This window comes from Salmo salar, chromosome 01 (assembly GCF_965601325.2).
Source record: "Salmo salar chromosome 01, fSalSal1, whole genome shotgun sequence".
NCBI lineage: Eukaryota > Metazoa > Chordata > Actinopteri > Salmoniformes > Salmonidae > Salmo > Salmo salar.
Genome location: NC_138291.1, coordinates 91,518,793 through 91,538,144, shown reverse-complemented (window position 1 = coordinate 91,538,144; position 19,352 = coordinate 91,518,793). Strand labels below are relative to the sequence as shown.

The window sequence follows — 19,352 nt, the reverse complement described above, 5'->3', positions numbered from 1 at the left end:
ACTGGGGACCCCAATCAGAAACTATGTCCTCAGGCACCCCGTAGTGCCGGAAGATGTGAGTAAACAGGGCCTCCGCAGTCTGTAGGGCCGTAGGGACACCGGGCAAAGTGAGGAGGCGACAGGACTTAGAAAACTGATCCACAACGACCAGGATCGTGGTGTTGCCCTGTGACGGAGGCAGATCGGTCAGGAAGTCCACCGACAGGTGTGACCACGGCCACTGTGGAACGGGAAGGGGTTGTAACTTCCCTCTGGGCAGGTGCCTGGGAGCCTTGCACTGAGTGCACACCGAGCAGGAGGAAACATAAACCCTCATGTCCTTGGCCAAAATGGACCACCAGTACTTCCCACTAAGACATCGCACCGTCCTACCAATGACCGGATGACCAGAGGAGGGGGACGTGTGAGCCCACCAGATCAACCAGTCACTAACCTCAAGCGGAACGTACACCTGTCCAGCTGGACACTGTGGTGGAGTAGGCTCTACACGCAACGCCCGCTTGATGTCCGCGTCCACCTCCCACCTCACCGGTGCCACCAGACAAGAGGCTGGAAGTATGGGAGTAGGATTGATGGACCACTCCTCCGTATCATACAGTCGGGACAGTGCGTCTGCCTTAGTATTCTGGGAACCTGGTCTATTTATTTATTTATTTATTTCACCTTTATTTAACCAGGTAGGCAAGTTGAGAACAAGTTCTCATTTACAATTGCGACCTGGCCAAGATAAAGCAAAGCAGTTCGACAACATACAACAACACAGAGTTACACATGGAGTAAAACAAATATACAGTCAATAATACAGTAGAAAAATAAGTCTATGTACAATGTGAGAAAATGAGGTGAGATAAGGGAGGTAAAGGCAAAAAAAAGTCCATGGTGGCAAAGTAAATACAATATAGCAAGTAAAACACTGGAATGGTAGATTTGCAGTAGAAGAAAGTGCAAAGTAGAAATAGAGATAATGGGGTGTAAAGGAGCAAAATAAAATAAATAAAATAAATAAATACAGTAGGGGAAGAGGTAGTTGTTTGGGCTAAATTATAGATGGGCTATGTACAGGTGCAGTGATCTGTGAGCTGCTCTGACAGCTGGTGCTTAACCTGTTGGGGATAGGGGGCAGTATTTGCACGGCCGGATAAAAAACATACCGATTTAATCTGGTTACTACTCCTGCCCAGTAACTAGAATATGCATATAATTAGTAGATTTGGATAGAAAACACTCTAAAGTTTCTAAAACTGTTTGAATGGTGTCTGTGAGTATAATAGAACTCATATGGCAGTCAAAACCCTGAGACAAATCCTAACAGGAAGTGGAAATCTGATGTGTGGAATCACTTTCAAGCCTTTGCCATTGAAACACACAGGGACTTATTAATCATTTAGCACTTCCTAAGGCTTCCACTAGATGTCAACAGTCTTTACAAAGTGGTTTGAGTCTTCTATGGTAGAAACTTACCCAAAGAGTGGCTTGGGAAGTTGGTCACAGGGGGAGGGCCATTACTACTATGACACCGGCGCCCATGGGATCCCTTTTGTTCCGAAACGTTTAGTAAGACAATGCAATCGTCCACCTTGAATATTATTGAAGCTCTGGTTGAAAAAGGCCCTAAAGATTTATGTTATACAACGTTTGACATGTTTGAACGAACGTAAATATATATTTTTTGCACATTCGTGACGACAAGTCCCGCGCACTTCAGTACATTATGAGTAGCCTTCGGAACGCGCTAACAAGAAGGAACTATTGGGACATAAATTATTAACTTTTTCGAACAAAACTACATTTATTGTGGACCTGGGATTTCTGGAAGTGCCTTCTGATGAAGATAATCAAAGGTAAGGGAATATTTACAATAGTATATTTGATTTTAGATTGTTCCAAGATGGCGCTAACATGTATCGCCTAGCCTATTTTTCTGAGCATACCACGTCGTTTATTGCAAAGTGTGATTTCCCAGTAAAGTTATTTTTAAATCTGGCAATGCGGTTGCATTCACGAGATGTTAATCTATAATTCTTTGAATGACAATATTACATTTTAACAATGTTTTCGAATAGTAATTTTGTAAATTGTAGCGCTGATCCACCGGAAGCATTTGAGGGAAAATATTTTCTGAACGTCACGCGCCGATGTAAAATGCTGTTTTTATATATAAATATGAACTTTATCGAACAAAATGCATGTATTGTGTAACATGATGTCCTAGGAGTGTCATCGGATGAAGATTGTCAAAGGTTAGTGCTGCATTTAGCTGTGTTTTGGGTATTTGTGATGCATGCTAGTTGCTTTGAAAATGGCAGTGTGATTTTTTTTGGCAGGGTACTCTCCTAACATTATCTAATGTTTTGCTTTTGCTGTAAAGCCTTTTTGAAATCGGACAACATGGTTCGATTCAGGAGAGGTGTATCTATAAAATGGTGTAAAATAGTCATATGTTTGAGAAATTGAAGTTATAACATATAGAGGTATTTGTATTTTGCGCGATGCGATTCCACTGGCTGTTGACTAGGGTGGGACGCAAGCTTAAAGCTAGTGAGGGAGATAAGTGTTTCCAGTTTCAGAGATTTTGTAGTTCGTTCCAGTCATTGGCAGCAGAGAACTGGAAAGAGAAACGGCCAAAGGAGGAATTGGCTTTGGGGGTGACCAGAGAGATATACCTGCTGGAGCGCGTGCTACAGGTGGGTGCTGCTATGGTGACCAGTGAGCGGAGATAAGGGGGGACTTTACCTAGCAGGGTCTTGAAGATGACCTGGAGCCAGTGGGTTTGGCGACGATTATGAAGCGAAGGCCAGCCAACGAGAACGTACAGGTCGCAGTGGTGGGTAGTATATGGGGCTTTGGTGACAAAACGGATGGTACTGTGATAGACTGCATCCAGTTTGTTGAGTAGGGTATTGGAGGCTATTTTGTAAATGACATCGCCAAAGTCGAGGATCGGTAGGATGGTCAGTTTTACGAGGGTATGTTTGGCAGCATGAGTGAAGGATGCTTTGTTGCGAAATAGGAAGCCAATTCTTGATTTAACTTTGGATTGGAGATGTTTGATGTGAGTCTGGAAGGAGATTTTACAGTCTAACCAGACACCTAGGTATTTGTAGTTGTCCACATATTCTAAGTCAGAACCGTCCAGAGTAGTGATGCAGGACAGGCGGGCAGGTGCAGGCAGTGATCGGTTGAAGAGCATGCATTTAGTTTTACTTGTATTTAGAAGCAGTTGGAGGCCACGGAAGGAGAGTTGTATGGCATTGAAGCTCGTCTGGAGGGTTGTTAATTAACCTGTTATGGATAGGGGGCAGTATTTTCACAGCCGAATAAAAAACGTACCCGATTTAATCTGATTATTACTCCTGCCCAGAAACTAGAATATGCAAATAATTATTAGCTTTGGATAGAAAACACTCCAAAGTTTCTAAAACTGTTTGAATGGTGTCTGTGAGTATAACAGAACTCATATGGCAGGCAAAAACCTGAGAAGATTTCATGCAGGAAGTGGCCTGTCTGACAAGGTGTCGTTCTTCTTGCCTCTGTTTATTGAAGACTGAGGATCTCTGCTATAACGTGACACTTCCTACGGCTCCCATAGGCTCTCAGAAGGCGGCAAAAAGCTGAATCGTGGCTTTGCAGGCTCTGGTTGAAACAAAGTAGCGCGTTTGGGTAGTGGCTGGTTACAGTACTGTGAGACTCAGGCGCGTGCCCGCGTCGACCGAATGCTTTGTTTTCTTTCCTCTGTTTACCTAAACGCAGATTCCCGGTCGGAATATTAGCGCTGTTTTACGAGAAAAATTGCATAAAAATTGATTTTAAACAGCGGTTGACATGCTTCGAAGTACGGTAATGGAATATTTAGAAATCTTTTGTCACGAATTGCGCCATGCTCGTGACCCTTATTTACACTTCAGATAGTGTCTTGAACGCACGAACAAAACGCCGCTATTTGGATATAACGATGGATTATTTTGGACCAAACCAACATTTGTTATTGAAGTAGAAGTCCTGGGAGTGCATTCTGACGAAGACAACAAAGGTAATCAAACTTTTGTAATAGTAAATCGGAGTTTGGTCAGGGCTAAACTTGGTGGGTGTCTAAATGGCTAGCCGTGATGGCTGGGCTATCTACTGAGAATATTGCAAAATGTGCTTTCACCGAAAAGCTATTTTAAAATCGGACATATCGAGTGCATAGAGGAGTTCTGTATCTATAATTCTTAAAATAATTGTTATGTTTTTTGTGAACGTTTATCGTGAGTAATATAGTAAATTCACCGGATGTTTGCGGGGGGTATGCTAGTTCTGAACGTCACACGCTAATGTAAAAAAGCTGGTTTTTGATATAAATATGAACTTGATTGAACAAAACATGTATGTATTGTATAACATAATGTCCTAGGAGTATCATCTGATGAAGATCATCAAAGGTTAGTGCTGCATTTAGCTGTGGTTTTGTTTTTTGTGACATTATATGCTAGCTTGAAAAATGGGTGTCTGATTATTTCTGGCTGGGTACTCTGCTGACATAATGTAATGTTTTGCTTTCGCTGTAAAGCCTTTTTGAAATCGGATAGTGTGGTTAGTTTAACGAGAGTCTTGTCTTTAAAATGCTGTAAAATGTTTGAAAAATGGAAGTTTTCGGATTTTAGAGGAGTTTGTATTTCGCGCCACGCCCATCATTGGATATTGGAGCAGGTGTTCCGCTAGCGAAACGTCTAGATGTAAGAGGTTAACCTCTCTGGGCTAGGTGGGACGAATTCGTCCCACCTACGCAACAGCCAGTGTAATCCCGTGGCGCGATTTTCAAATACCTTAGAAATGCTATTACTTCAATTTCTCAAACATATGACTATTTTACAGCATTTTAAAGACAAGACTCTCGTTAATCTAACCACACTGTCCGATTTCAAAAAGGCTTTACAACGAAAGCAAAACATTAGGTTATGTCAGCAGAGTACCCAGACAGAAATAATCAGACACCCATTTTTCAAGCTAGCATATAATGTCACAAAAACTCAGAAGACAGCGAAATGCAGCACTAACCTTTGATGATCTTCATCAGATGACACACCTAGGACATTATGTTATACAATACATGCATGTTTTGTTCAATCAAGTTCATATTTATATCAAAAACCAGCTTTTTACATTAGCATGTGACGTTCAGAACTAGCATACCACCCGCAAACCTCCGGGGAATTTACTAAATTACTCACGATAAACGTTCACAAAAAACATAACAATTATTTTAAGAATTATAGATACAGAACTCCTTTGTGCAATCGAGGTGTCCAATTTTAAAATAGCTTTTCGGTGAAAGTACATTTTGCAATATTCTGAGTACATAGCCCAGCCATCACGGCTAGCTATTTAGACACCCACCAAGTTTAGCCCTGACCAAACTCCAATTTACTATTACAAAAGTTTGATTACCTTTGTTGTCTTCGTCAGAATGCACTCCCAGGACTGCTACTTCAATAACAAATGTTGGTTTGGTCCAAAATATTCCATCGTTATATCCAAATAGCGGCGTTTTGTTCGTGCGTTCAAGACACTATCCGAAGTGTAAATAAGGGTCACGAGCATGGCGGAATTCGTGACAGAAGATTTCTAAATAATCCATTACCGTACTTCGAAGCATGTCAACCGCTGTTTAAAATCAATTTTATGGCATTTTTCTCGTAAAAAAGCGATAATATTCAGACCGGGAATCTGCGTTTAGGTAAACAGACGAAAGAAAACAAGGCATGGGGTCGACGCGGGCACGCACCTGAGTCTCACAGTACTGTAACCAGCCACTACCCAAACGCGCTACTTTTTTTCAGCCAGAGCCTGCACAGCCACGATTCAGCTTTTTGCCGCCTTCTGAGAGCCCATGGGAGCCGTAGGAAGTGTCACGTAACAGCAGAGATCCTCTGTAATGGATAGAGATAATCAAGAAGGGCAAGAAATTGTCAGACAGGCCACTTCCTACATGGAATCTTCTCAGGTTTTGGCCTGCCATATGAGTTCTGTTATACTCACAGACACCATTCAAACAGTTTTAGAAACTTTAGGGTGTTTTCTATCCAAAGCCAATAATTATATGCATATTCTAGTTACTGGGCAGGAGTAGTAACCAGATTAAATCGGGTACATTTTTTATCCAGCCGTGTCAATACTGCCCCCTAGCAACAAACATACAGGTCAGGTACAATACCAAAAATAAATGCCCTTGACAACAGTGAAACCAGTTACTCACGGAAGGAGGGAAAAAACCCAACGCTCCTAAACTTATACACATTTTGTAATACACGCGAAAACAAATAAGGCACGACCTAAACGGGCAACCTCACATGAAAATAATCCCGCACAAACCTAGGCAGGCAACAGGGGTAATTATACACACAGAAATCAAGGCAAATGAAAACAGTTGTGAAGAACCCCCAGACAAAACAAACGGAAAAGGAAAAACGGATCGGTGATGGCTAGTAGGCCAGCGAAGTCGACCGCGAGCGCCGCCCGAAGAGGGAGAGGAACCACCTTCGGTGGAAGTCGTGACAATGTGTTTTAACCATGTACCTCGGATTACAACGAGCTGTTGTGTTGTTAATTGCAAGTCACTGTCCATGGTGGAGGTAGCACAATTGAATTTTCCTCACTGAGTTTATGGTCCACATTAGAAATGTTGCTAGACACTTCTTAGGAATGGTCAACACAATTATTTTACTCAAATACTGAACAAAAATATAAACGCAACATGCAACAATTTCAAAGATTTTACTGAGTCCACAGTTCATATCAGGACATCAGTCAATTGAAATAAATGTATTAAGCCCTAATCTATGGATTTCATATGACTGTGAATACCGACATAATCTGCCCGAGGATTCCAACAGGCCCCTCAGGCGCGACGTCCACTGAAGGCCCATTCTGCAAACCGCGGCCTACTAGGTACCTAGAGCTACTTGGAACCCTACTAATTCCACAACTGGTCTATCGACGTCACCGCACGAAGAGGCAAAAACAGACTTACCCCCATCGCGACGTCCCCCAAAGGCTAACTTGCTAGCTCCGGTCTGTTAACTGCAGGCTTGCTTGCCCTGGTCTGCTAACTGCTAGCTTGCCTGCCCCGGTCTGCTAACTGCTAGCTTGTTTAGCCCCGGCCTACTAACTGTTAGCTTGTCAGCATCGGCCTGCTAACTGTCTGAATCGCCGTGTCCCCAGGTAGCCCAACCACTCACTGGACCCATATGTTCACTTGGCTACGCATGTCTCTCTCTAATATCAATATGCCTCGTCCATTACTGTCATGGTTAGTGATTACTGTCTTATTTCACTGTAGAGCCTCTAGCCCTGCTCAATATGCCTTAACCAACCATGTTGTTCCATCCTACATATGCGATGACATCACCTGGTTTAAACGTCTCTAGAGACGATATCTCTCTCATCATTACTCAATGCCTAGGTTTACCTCCAATGTACTCACATCCTACCTTACCTTTGTCTGTACACTATGCCTTCAATCGGTGCTATCGTGCCCAGAAACCTGCTCCTTTTACTCTCTGTTCTGAACGTGCTAGACGGCCAGTTCGTATAGCCTTTAGCGGTACCCTTATCCTACTTCTCCTCTGTTCCTCTGGTGATTTGGAGGTTAGTCCAGGTCCTGCAGTGCCTAGCTCCACTCCCACTCCCCAGGTGCTCTCATTTGTTGACTTCTGTAACTGTAGGAGGAAATGTTATAATTTCAATAGTTTATTTGAGTAGGCACAGATGCAATTTAAACATGCACACATTGAATACACAAGACTCCGAGCCACCTTGTATTACTTTAAAACAGCAACTGAGGAAGCTGGTGCTGGAGATCATCCACCGGAACCCGACTGATGAACACCTAAGTAATTATCTGTCCCTAACCTGAACCTCAGAGTTTTCTTTGCATCGCACATTGTTTGTTTTCAGATTGCGAGCGAAGACAACGTTCTGATATACTTGCGTATCATCATTGAACTGCACAAGCACTTCCGTCCACAGATCTCTCAAGAGGTGAGAACTAAGATCTTACTATACTCCACTCTCACTTTGTGTTGATGATGAACAGAAGACCTGTCTCCAGTGTTTTGCCTCGGCTCTATCTCAATTCCTCTTTCCATGATTCATCGCATCTCCTTGTCTCCTCCTCAAACGTACTGAATGAGAAAGGAGGTCCAAGGACACTCCCATCAGACCCACTTCTTCAATGTGTTATTAGAAGAAAGCAAGGAGAGAGGATGTGAGGAATCGAGCAAAGATTCATTGAGTTTGACCCCATGTCTTGATGCTGAGCAGTGCTCCTCTGATCATGGTATTAACTGTCTGCTTTCATCCTCTATTCAAATTCATCCCTGACTGGACTTTGTGAAGCAGATCAATAAGGAGCTACCTACAGTAGTGGTAAGACTACTGAACAGCAGGTGGATTGTTGAGCTTTGTGGGAACTGGAAAATGTTTGGTCTCTGAATCATGTTCTCATGCCTCTATTTTGCCACCTTTCCCATCCTGATTGCTAACACATTCCCCCTCCCCTCACTCTCGCTTGCCCCTCCTGTCTCTTTTTCTCACTCTTTCTGATCTCTCTCTCTCCTCCTCCAGGCTCGGTACTTTGAGAACCCCCAGGTGATAGCTGAGAACATAGTGTCTTCTCCTGAGATGGTGGGCATGATCACCTCAGTGTTGGTGAAGACCACACAGGGAGGACAGTGAAACACGCAAGGTGAGTAGACCTGTCCTGGATACTTCTATCAACTTTCTGGAACTCCTCTTATTACCACTTGGTGGCGTAGAAGCACCGTGGCACTGGCGAAGCATCTCAGACCACGGCTAGTTTTCCAGGTAGAAAAGGCATGGACAGACCGGTAGCGTTTGCCGGCCGAGAGTACAAAGAAGCTCTGTTCAGCGTGCCAGCCGTAATTTGCTAAATTATTCTACATGTAGAATCGCGTGAAAATATTGTCAGTCAGACACCCACCAGTGTGTGGTCCCTAAAACACAGCACCGAACAAACTGTGAACAAACAGCAGATGAATGGCAGATCGACATTCGATGCAGTGTGTGTGCTCCCTAAGGCAGAGAGTTGATGTGATTCATCATTGAATCATGGATGTTGTAGAATCATGTCTGGTCCATACAGTATATTTATTTCTGAATGTTCTGTACTGTTGGACCCTTCCTGAATTTAGGCTGGCATTGCCCTTGTCTTTTCCTGATCATCTGTCTGTGTCTGTCTGTTCCTCCAGCACACCATCATCCCCCGGGGTCCCTGTCCATCAAGGTGCTGGCTGAGCTGCCCATCATAGTGGTGCTCATGTACCAGATGTACAAACTGAAAATCAATAACCTGGTGTCTGAGATTGTCCCCCTCGTCATGAACACTATGATGCTGCAGGTTTCTCCTCTGGCCAGGTAAGACACCTGTGTGCGTGTGTGTTAATTTTCCTCCTGCAGACAATCATACTCACTCTTTTTACTAAACAACCACAAAGAATATGAAATGGTATTGAAGCATAAATAATTTTGAATTTTTACAGTAAAATAGTTTGCTTCGTCTATAAAGAGTTATTCTAAACCCTAACGTAACTTTCAGGCAACGCAAGCTGTATAACAGAGAGCTGTATTCTGATTTTACCCCTGCTCGGATCAAGACCCTGTCCTTCCTGGCCTGCAGCATCTGCATCTACCAGGTACGTATCCATGTTGTGCTTTTTATGTCTGGGTTCAATTTCTCATTTTCTGTCTTGTATTGCATTTACCTGGTACACAGAATAATTAATTACATGTACATTAAATCATATTTTCTGAACTGTATTGCAATGCGTGTGTCTCTCTGTGTCTCTCTCTCTCTCTCTCTGTGTGTTTCTGACCAGGACCTGGTAGGGAAATACTCTCAGCAGATGGTGAAGGGCATGCTGCAGCTGCTGACCAGCTGTCCCTCTGAGACGGCCCACCTCCACAAGGAGCTGTTCATCGCTGCCAAACACATCCTCACCAAAGACCTGCGCAGCCGTACGTATTGACACTAACCGAAGGACACACACTGACGGACGCAAACACACACACAGGCATGCACATACGGATGCAGACTCACACACTCAGATTCATTCTGACACTAGATTTTCATTCTGTGTTGCAGAGTTCATCCCTTGCATGGATTTACTGGCTACACGGCTCGGGAGACACTGAGGTTAGACCACCTAACAGGTAGCCCCAAACCCCCTCCCCTCTTCCCTCCTATACCTCCTCACCTTAACCCTCTCCTCCCTCTTACACCTCCTCTCCTCCTCCTTCTCCCTGTGCTGCCAATCTGCCCCTCCTCTCCCCCTCCTCCTCCCTGTGCTGCCGACCTGCCCCTCCTCTCCTCCTCCTCCTCCCCATGCTGCCGACCTGCCCCTCTCATCAAAACAGCAGCCTTCATCTTTCATTAGTCTCCATGTGAAACAAGCCACAGCTATCAGACTTGGCATCTCTATTGGTGGCAGCCATATTAGTGTCTTTCAGGTGCATGAACATTCATGTGCTCTCTCCCTTGTGTTCTCTCCCTTGCTCTCTCTCCCTTGCTCTCTGTCCCTTGCACTCTCTCCCTTGCACTCTCTCCCTTGCTCTCTCTCCCTTGCTCTCTCTCCCTTGTACTCTCTCGTTCTCTGTCTGTCTCTGTTCGTCCCGCCTCCAGGTACAATTTGTGTGCGCTGTGGTTGGTTGCAGTCAAATTTCTTTACATGTGTTTTACATAGCCAGCCACGCAGTCGTGGTGCAGGTAGGCTATTAAGTGTTTATTGTGCTTTGATTGACAACTGAACAACAAGTGTTGACTAGTTTATAAAAGCTGTCAAACTGACTGAATAAAGTCGATGTCCAAATCACTTTGCTATTCATAAATCAACGTGGTTATATGTCCATGGTATCCATGGTATCATCCCGGAGTCGCCTCTTCACTGTTGACGTTGAGATTGGTGTTTTGCGGGTACTATTTAATGAAGCTGCCAGTTGAGGACTTGTGAGGCGTCTGGTTCTCTTGCAATTCTTGAAGATGGTGGTGAGCTGGTAGTGAGTGATGGTGTGTAACTTCAGCACCAACACCTCGAGGAAGAAAATGTAGAGATTGAAGATTTATTGAAGTCAATGTTAAGAGCTAGTAACATAAGCATTGTTAAGAGCTAGTAACTTGGATAGGTCGATGAACACGGCTGAACAGTATTGTCTCTTATCGATGGCGGTTATGATATCGTTTAGGACCTTGAGCGTGGCTAAGGTGCACCCATGACCAGCTCTGAAACCAGATTGCATAGCGGAGAAGGTAGGGTGGGATTTGAAATGGTTGGTAATCTGTTTGTTATCTTGGCTTTTGAAGACCTTAGAAAGGCAGGGTAGGATGATATAGGTCTGTAGCAGTTTGGGTCTAGAGTGTCACCCCCTTTGAAGAGGGGGATGACCGCGGCAGCTTTCCAATCTTTGGGAATCTCAGAAGATACGAAAGAGAGGTTGAACAGGCTAGTAATAGGGGTTGCAACAATTTCGACAGATAATTTTAGAGAGAGAGGGTCCAGATTGTCTAGCCCAGCTGATTTGCAGGGGTCCAGATTTTGCAGCTCTTTCAGAACATCAGCTATCTGGATTTGGGTGAAGGAGAAATGCGGGAGGCTTGGGCGAGTTGCTGTGGGGGGTGCAGGGCTGTTGACCAGGGTAGGGGTAGCCAGGTGGAAAGCATGGCCAGCCATAGAAAAATGCTTATTGAAATTCTCAATTATTGTGGATTTATCGGTGGTGACATTGTTTCCTAGCCTCAGAGCAGTGGGCAGCTGGGAGGAGGTGCTCTTATTCTCCATGGACTTTACAGTGTCTGTAAGGGCTGTCGTGAGAGAGAGACCAAGGTGCAGCAGAGTGAGTGTTCATCATAAAAGGTTTTAATGATTAACGAACACTATACAAAAGAAACCAAAAAACGACTAGCAACAGTTCTGTTAGGAACACACTAAACAGAAAACAATTACCCACAAAACCCAAAGGAAAAACATGCTCCTTATGCGTGACTCCCAATCAGCAACAACGAGCTTCAGCTGTGCCTGATTGGGAGCCACACACGGCCCAAAACAAAGAAATACAAAAACATAGAGAAAGGAACATAGAACGCCCACCCAATGTAACACCCTGGCCTAACCAAAATAAAGAACAAAAACCCCTCTCTATGGCCAGGGCGTTACAGTACCCCCCCCCCCCAAAGGTGCGGACTCCGGCCACAAAACCTGACTCTGAAGGGGAGGGTCCGGGTGGGCCTTCTTACGGCGGCGGCTCAGGTGCGGGACATGGCCTCTGCTCCACCCTTGGCGTCGCCCTCTTAGGTGGCGCACCTGGCCGCGCCGAAGGGCTGGCGGGCGACCCTGGTTGCGCCTGGCTGGCGGGCGGCGATGGTTGCGCCTGGCTTGCGGGCGACCCTGGGGGGGGCTGCCTCTCGTGTCTGCTGCGCTCCCTTTCCTCATACCAGCGCCTCTCAGCTCTCGCCGCCTCGATCTCCCACTGCGGGCGGCGATAATCCCCAGCTTGTGCCCTCTGGAGATAGATGGGGGGCAATCAATTCACATATGGTGTCCAGGGCACAGCTGGGGGCAGAGGGTGGTCTATAGCAAGTGGCAACGGTGAGAGACTTGTTTCTGGAAAGGTGGATTTTTAAAAGTATTAGCTCGAATTGTTTGGGTACAGACCTGGATAGTAAGACAGAACTCTGCAGGCTATCTCTGCAGTAGATTGCAACTCCGCCCCTTTTGGCAGTTCTATCTTGACGGAAAATGTTATAGTTAGGGATGGAAATGTCAGGGTTTTTGGTGGTCTTCCTAAGCCAGGATTCAGACACGGCTAGGACATCCGGGTTGGCAGAGTGTGCTAAAGCAGTGAATAAAACTTAGGCAGGAGGCTTCTAATGTTAACATGCATGAAACCAAGGCTTTTATGGTTGCAGAAGTCAACAAATGAGAGCGCCTGGGGAATAGGAGTGGAGCTAGGCACTGCAGGGCCTGGATTAACCTCTACATCACCAGAGGAACAGAGGAGGAGTAGGATAAGGATACGGCTAAAGGCTATAAGAACTGGTCAATAAACTTTGATTTGATTAGATCCAGCAATTAAAACAGAATCCCACAATATAAAACATGTATTGACCTTAGCTAGGAATAAACTAAATGTATTGAAAATGTATTATTTTTCCAAGTTTATTATAAGACATTAACGGAATGCGTCACTGATTTGTATTTGCAGCAACTTTCTGAAGGGCCGACCTGAATGTCCCTGTCTGTGTGGGCGGCGCCTGAACAAAATGGGAAAAAACGCAAACCTGGAAACTATTATGACCCCTCTATGGAAAGGTCATACTCTCACGAACATGTACAGTGCCTTCAGAAAGTATTCATACCACTTGACTTATTCCACATGTTGTTGTGTTACAGCCTGAATACAGAAGCGATTACATAATTGTTTTTATAACCCATCTACACAATACCCCATAATGACAACGTGAAAACATGTTTTTTGAAAATGTTTGCAAATGTATTGAAAATGAAATACAGACATTTTTAATGTACATAAGTATTCACACCCCTGAGTCAATCCATGTTAGAATCACCTTTGGCAGTGATTACAGCTGTGAGTCTTTCTGGGTAAGTCTCTAAGAGCTTTGCACACCTGGATTGTACAATATTAGCACATTCTTTTTTTATTTTTAAAGTTCTGTCAAGTTGGTTGTTGATCGTTGAACAAGCAGACAGCCTTTATTCTTTTAGAACCCTGGAGCTTTCAGAATCATTTTGAAGCCTCCACCTTACCTATTCAGCAAAAAGTGACTTATATTCACTCAACTGGAATCTCAAAGAGCAAATCAATCACAGTTTCTAGGCTGATGGTGGAGTATAATAAATGAAAAAGGGCTCTTAAAAGCTCAGGTACCTTCATGCACTGATTGTAAGACACTCCTGATAAGAGCATTTGGTGTCTGCTAAATGACAGAGATGTTAGGTAAAATGTAAAGATGTTTCATTTGATAGTTGTGAACTCCTATAACCTTTAACCTGTCCCTTCCCCTCTTTTTCCCCCATCCCTCCAAACCTCTGGTCTACATGGGTGCTAGTGATATGGCCGTTTTCCTTCTCCCCCATCCAGATAATGTCATGTAAAATGTAACCTTCTGTTTGATAGTGGTGAGCTCTCCTCCTCACTCCTTTATTGACCTAAACTTTCCCCTTCTCTCCCCCCACAGACCCCTGGCCTACAGCACACTGGCAGACCATGTGTGTCAGATCCTGCCCCTCACAGATCTGTGTCTGTGTCTTGGCTGTTTGCTAAGAACATAGATGACGAGTCTCTCCCCAGTAGCATCCAGACCATGTCCTGAAAACTGCTGTTTAACCTGGTTGATTGCATCCGCTCCAAGAGTGAACAGGAGAACGACAACGGACTGGACATACTGATAAGGAGACTGTTAATAAGTAATGACAGATGGGAAGGGACATCATAATAGGCAATGTTGTGCCCAATCACAAATCGACCCTTGGCCTCTCTACTACCTCTTGGTTCCCCATGTAAGAAGATTCTGTTCCTTTCATGACTATCAAGACATTAACTTCAATACATCTTCAATCTCTACATCTTCTTCCATGAGGTGTTGATGCTGAAGTTCTGTGTCTGACGGTGCCTGTGTCTAACGGTGCCTGTATCTGATGGTGCCTGTGTCTGACGGTGCCTGTGGGGCTGTGTCTGACGGTGCCTGTGTCTGACGGTGCCTGTATCTGACGGTGCCTGTGTCTGACGGTGCCTGTGGGGCTGTGTCTGACGGTGCCTGTGTCTGACGGTGCCTGTTTCTGACGGTGCCTGTATCTGACGGTGCCTGTGAGGCTGTGTCTGACGGTGCCTGTGTCTGACACAGCCTACCTGCCCATGCTGATGGACCCGCTGGTCTCTGCCCTGAATGCCTCCCAGACACTGGTCAGCCAGGTCCTCCGCACCCTGGAGCTCTGTCTGGACAACCTGCAGCCAGACTTCCTCTATGCTCATATACAGCCTGTCTGAGCAGAGCAGATGTAGGTGAGGACGTACGCATAGATGCAGGCACACACACACACACACACACACACACACACACACACACACACACACACACACACACACACACACACACACACACACACACACACACACACACACACACACACACACACCCATCCCCACATTCAATCTAGACACACATCGCAGTCTCTACTCTCACTTCCTAACCTTTGACCCCTCTTCCCCCTGTTCTCTCCAAGCATTGTGGAGGACGCTGCGTATCCCAGCAGAGACCATCAGCCACGTGGCGTATAGGGTGCTGGGGAAGTTTGACTGCAGCAACAGGAAGATGCTGAAGGAGTGCCAGAGACAGCATTACGTTGTGACGGAGGTCCAGGGACCCAGCATCAAGGCTGAGTTCACTGACTGCAAGGCCTCTATACAACTATCCATGGAGAAGTTACGTCACTGGTCAGCCATTACGTCTCTGAATGCGGGATTGGTATGGTAGCCAATTTGGATCATAATAGTTGTTGATAAGGCATTCCACTTTGGTGTGTTGGGCATTAAGTCTCAATAGAAGGATATTGTACTATGTTCTCAAAGAGACCACTGAAAAACAACTCTCAATTATTTCCACATATCCACCCCTTTCTCCTGGTCTTTCTCCTGGTCTTTCTCCTGGTCTAGCACAACAGCAGTCTATGTGGGTTAAACTGTGGATCATTTTTCATTGCTTCGGCACAAAATGCGTTCAATGACTACATCTTTCAAATTTCATGAATTATTTTCTCGCTATGTGACACAACCACCACCAAAACTCTATGTACCTACAGGCCAATTCGCACATGTTTACATACTCTTTTCAAAACTGTTAAACTTAAGTTTAAACCTAACATAACACAAAATTGAATAAGACAGCAATTTGCTACATTTCTACAGTAATACTGTATTGAAATATATTCCAAATCTAAAAAATAAAATACTATCAAAATGATTAGACCAACCACAGCGGATTCCCATTGTAGCTGAACACCTACACAGGTGTTAGTCTTTCAATTTCATTACCATCTATACAAAAGGGGACATCTTAGGAATAATGCTGTACTGTAATGTAAACATGGTCCCAGCGAGAGATAGAGAAGTGGCTGACAGAGGAAGAAGAGTGGCTGGGAGAGGGAGAGGGAGAGGAGTACATATGCGTGGTGGAAGAAGACTGAGAGGAAGATCAAGAGCTGTAGTCTCAGATGAGATTAGGGCTACTATAATTGATCATGTAATAAATCATCGTCTATCAATGAGAGAGGCTGGTCTGAGAGTGCAATCCAAATTTCCAAAACAACAGGTAAGATGTGCATTCTGCAAGGGCATCTGACTGAACTGCACATTACAGAAGTAAATTGAGCAAAGCCTCCAAACCCACTTGTGTGTAATTGTTTTTGTATTTCTGCTTAGGACCCAACGGTTACCTCCCACAGGCGGGAGAGGTTGGATTTTCACTGCTGTGCAGGAAACTGTAATCGCTGATATGGTCATCAGAAACAATGGCATAAAACTCACAGAGATTCGGGACAGAGTGTTGGCAGACAATATCACATTTGGAAATATTCACAATGTAAGCATAACAACTGAAACAACATCAAGTCAGGATGAAGCAGTTGTACACTGTCCCCTTTGAGAGGAACTCTGAACGAGTCAAGCAACTCAGGAACCAATATGTCCAGGTAAGATGACTATAAAATACACAACTGGTTTTGAACAAAACCAAACAGGGTAGAGGCACACAACGGCATGTTTTCAGGTATAATGTAAACTACCATAATAGCATAACTCTTATGTTGTCTTATGGATTTATTTTAGAGAGTCATGGAGATTCATCTGTGTGGATGAGGCTGGTTTCAACTTGGCCAAAACACGGCGGCGAGGAAGGAATGTGATTGGGAAAAGAGCTACAGTGGATGTCCCGGGCCAGAGGGGTGCCAACATCACAATGTGTGCAGCAGTATCCTCTGATGGATTGCTGTTACACAAACCGCTAATTGGGCCATACAACACCGAGCGTCTCATTTCATTCCTGGATGACCTCTATGGAAGGGTTGTGCCAGGTGAGCAAAGGGTTGCAGTGAGACGAAATTGGCCAACGTTTGTAATTATATGGGACAATATGGCATTTCACCACTCCCGTGCAGTCACAGAGTGGTTTTCAGCCCATCCCAGGATGGTGTCACTTTTCCTCATGGAGGTGGAAGGTTTATGACCACCATCCACATGATCAAATGTCCCTCCTAGACGCAATGAATGCTGGATGCCTGGACATATCTGCAGGAGATTGCCAGGGATGGACCAGGCATGCCAAAAGATTCTTTCCTAGGTTTATTGCCCAAGATGACACAAGATGTGATGTGGATGAGAACCTGTCGCCAAAGGCAGAAGACAGGATTGACTAGCATTGCTACTGTATCTGTATCGGTAGATGATGTATATACAAATTCTTGTATTTTGGAATCAATCAATGCCAAAAAACATATTGAAACATAATGTATCATGTCTGATTCATTCCTGTAACATATACTGCAGTGAACTCTAAACAGTAGAGAGGTGTCATTCTTGTTTTGTAAAGACATTTTACAGAAGAAAACATTGTGTAATGCTACCAGTTGTTAGTGTTTTTTAGGTCATTGTTTTATGAGTGACAAAGTGTGCTTGTTGGGTGACAACCTTTGCTAGTGTTATGGAAGAATGTGTTGATTTGAGACATGTATGAAGTGTTTTGGTAGTTTTAGTGCATTTTGGATGTGAAATTAAATGCTGTGCCAAGCTGAAAGTTGGTTAGGAGAACTGTGTGAAGAGTTTTGAAAAAGTGACCTAAGTATTGAGAAATGGGTCCTAGCGATTGTATCAAAATGTAATTTCACATATCCACTTTCTCCTGGTCTTTTAATTCCTCTTATCCACCTCTTTCTCCTGGTCTATTAATACCACTTATCCACCCTTTCTCCCGGTCTATTAATTCCACATATCCACCCCTTTCTCCTGGTCTATTAATTCCACATATCCACCCCTTTCTCCTGGTCTTTTAATTCCTCTTATCCACCTCTTTCTCCTGGTCTATTTATTCCACGTATCCACCCTTTCTCCTGGTCTATTAATACCACTTATCCACCCTTTCTCCTGGTCTATTTATTCCACGTATCCACCCTTTCTCCTGGTCTATTAATTCCACATATCCACCCCTTTCTCCTGGTCTATTAATTCCACTTATCCACCCCTTTCTCCTGGTCTATTAATTCCACATATCCACCCCTTTCTCCTGGTCTATTAATTCCACATATCCACCCCTTTCTCCTGGTCTATTAATTCCACATATCCACCCCTTTCTCCTGGTCTATTAATTCCACATATCCACCCCTTTCTCCTGGTCTATTAATTCCATTTATCCACCCCTTTCTCATGGTCTATTAATTCCACATATCCACCCCTTTCTCCTGGTCTATTAATTCCATTTATCCATCCCTTTCTCCTGTTCTATTAATTCCACTTATCCACCCCTTTCTCCTGGTCTATTAGTTCCACTTATCCACCCCTTTCTCCTGGTCTATTAATTCCACATATCCACTCCTTTCTCCTGGTCTATTAATTCCACATATCCACCCCTTTCTCCTGGTCTATTAATTACACTTATCCACCCCTTTCTCCTGGTCTATTAATTCCACTTATCCACCCCTTTCTCCTGGTCTATTAATTCCACATATCCACCCCTTTCTCCTGGTCTATTTCAATGTGATCACAAAGCAGAGAAAGCTAGAGAACAGGAAGTGGAGAGAATAAGGGTGATGGTTCTTCTGAGGGATAATGAATCCTTGTCAGAGTTAAGCGTCTCTCTGTGAGAGGAGAGGAGACAGTCTTCCATCATCAGGTCTTACGAGCTCCTCGTCTCCTCTTCAGGCCAGAATAATCAATCTACAGAACCCTGGATGACGACCACATGATTTACTCTCTAATGACTCTATTTCTGTCTGCTACTAGTGAAAACACATTTCTATAATTGAGTTGGTGCTCCAAAGATGGATGCCACAGATAGCTCTCTCTCTCTCTCTCTCTCTCTAAGTTTATCCTGACATTTGTTTGGATGGTTGCGCTAAATCTTTTTCTCTCTCCTTTGATCTATCTCCCCCTCTATCCCTTTCTTTTCCTGCTCTGTCTTCTCCCTCTCTCTCTGTCCGCCGGCCCCTTCACTCCCTCCTCTATTTCTCCCTCCCCTTCCTCCTCCTTTTGAAGTGAGACACTTAGTCTATTTAAAGCCTCTTTGAGCCTCTCTT

At 44.3% G+C, this 19,352-nt stretch overlaps 1 pseudogene; it reads left to right on the top strand.

Moving 5' to 3' along the window:
• Window positions 1-6,504: 6,504 nt before the first annotated feature.
• The window catches only part of LOC106609298 (transformation/transcription domain-associated protein-like), a 175,880-nt pseudogene continuing 163,032 nt past the window's right edge, over window positions 6,505-19,352 (top strand).